This window comes from Galeopterus variegatus, unplaced genomic scaffold (genome assembly GCF_000696425.1).
Source record: "Galeopterus variegatus unplaced genomic scaffold, G_variegatus-3.0.2 Scaffold588, whole genome shotgun sequence".
NCBI lineage: Eukaryota > Metazoa > Chordata > Mammalia > Dermoptera > Cynocephalidae > Galeopterus > Galeopterus variegatus.
The window spans coordinates 85922-88128 of record NW_007726699.1 but is presented as its reverse complement, the minus strand read 5'-3'; the positions used below and the strand labels follow the sequence as shown (position 1 = coordinate 88128).

General features: G+C 40.6%; 1 protein-coding gene across 1 annotated transcript in view; it reads left to right on the top strand.

Annotated features, from left to right (window-relative positions):
- The window catches only part of TXNRD1 (thioredoxin reductase 1), a gene marked incomplete at its 3' end in the record, with an annotated part of 84068 nt that overhangs the window by 6131 nt on the left and 75730 nt on the right, over positions 1-2207 (top strand). The gene's annotated exons all lie outside the window — the stretch shown is intronic.

Genomic DNA, 2207 nt, shown 5'->3' with positions numbered 1-2207 from the left:
TTTGTGGCTGGCCGGGATAGGGATCAAACCCTGGACCTTGGTGTTATCAGCACCACACTCTAACCACCGGAGAAACCGGCCAGCCCTAATAATCTTGAGTCTAGTCACAGATACAGTATTTGCTGGTTTTATGGTAACTGTTGTTTTTGCAAATTTGTCTTCTTTCTAGCAATGCCAAATAGTATTTGAATTAAATATAAATTGAGATGCATTTAGAAATTGTGACAGGGACATATAAAGACTGGTAATAAAGATAAAGAGCCATGAAGGGAGCCACTGGGAAATAGTTGCATGAGGCTGGAAATCTCAGGAAAAGAAAGCTTGGTGGAATAAAATGGAAGCTTCTTCCTAGGACCACCGTGCTCATGCTTTTTGTTTGAGAGTCAGAAAATCCCAAGGACTCACAGGCAAACATTATTAAGAATCTGATCCAGTGTCTAGCACCATCGTTTCTATTAGGAAAAGTAAGCCCCTCCATATTAGGAAGCAGAGGTAACCTTTATGTCTAGTAGCTTGAGGGAAGTAGAGTCCTGGGTTATAGTCTCTACCCAGTTTCCAAAGGAATAAAACAACAGAGAAAGGATTCACCTAGAGAGAGAAAGATGTATGGCAATTGGAATATATGAGTAATTGGGATGTAAAGTTCATTTCTAGGGTCAGGAGAAAGGAGGTAGTTGTGTGGAAAAAACTATTACTTGATACTTCTAGAGACAGATGATAACCTCCATGTATGGAGTGCCTACTGTTTTGTAGGGACCATGCTGAGTTTAGTATAAAGTCACTAATCCTCACAGGAATTCTTCAAGGAAGGTGTTATCCACATTTTACAAATGAGGAAATTGAATCCCAGAGAAGTCAAGTAACTCCCCTAAAGTCACATAAGTAGTGAATCTATAATTTAGACACAGGCCTAATTCTAAAGTCTGTCCTTTCCATAATACCATGTTGTCCGTTTTTCCTAGCATGACCTTTCTATTCTTCTATTAATGAAGGCTTTTGCCCCTAAATACTCCATAGTATATGAAAGGAAATCCCAATAATTGAAATTTCATGGGTCAAAAGTAGCCTTTTAAAAATATAAGTTTTCAGATGTGAAGGTGATCTGGCTGCCATATCTGTCACCCCATTGATCGCCAGGATTGATTCGGTTGATCTGGCTGGCTAGGCAGTGTCTCCTTCCTTCCTCACTGCTCCATGTGCATCCCTCCTGAAGCTGCACACTCAGTTGAAGAGGACGACCTTCCCTGATAGAGGAGAGGACCGTTTCAGTCAGGGTTATACAAGTAGCTGCGTTTCCCTGCTAGAACCTCCAAACAAGCTCTCAAGGTCCATTAGTAAGAGAACATAGGGTGGTTAAAAAAAAAAAAAAAGAAAGAAGGAAAAAACAACAAAATAAAAAATGTATTATAAGTTTTCTCCTCCAAACAAGCTCTCAAGGTCCATTAGTAAGAGAACATAGGGTGGTTAAAAAAAAAAAAAAAAGAAAGAAGGAAAAAACAACAAAATAAAAAATGTATTATAAGTTTTCTTGAGAGACATAAGTCACTTGCAACTTTGTGTGAATTAGGAAAAACCAAACACACAAACAAGCGAATATATCCTTCAAGGATGGGAAAAGTAAGGGAGGTAACACTGGAAAAGGATGTGCAGGATGGGCAGGATGGAGGTATTAAGTGCTTGGGGGCATGAGTTGGAAGGCAAGGAAGTTGACAAGGTTGCCATCACTAAAGGCAAGTGTCAGTTACTCTGGAATTTTAATTCTGGCAACACTAATCAGATCGGAAGCTCCTTCCCTTTTCTGTGAAAGTGGCTATAGATGACGGCTGGGAGCTCCTGCTCACCCCTTGCCAAGGTCCTGGCTAAGAAAGCCTGATGTGTGTGAGTTAGGGTAGTTTTGACTAGAACCAGCTTCTATAATTGAAGGATGGGAGCCTTTTGCTAACTGAGGGATCTGATGATCCTCTTTGTCCTCTCTGGTTTCTCTGTCACATGTAAGAAGTTACCTTCCTTTTCATGCTCTCGTCCAGTCTGGGACATGGGCAGTTTGCAGGGACAGACCAGGATGTGTACAGTAAGGCAGCACTTCTCAAAGTGTGGTCTGCAGACCCCTGGGGGTGCTTACAACCTTTTAGAGATTGTCAAGATGAAAACTGTTTTCACAATAATGAGGTACTATTTACCAGTTATACTATTTTGATATTGGCATT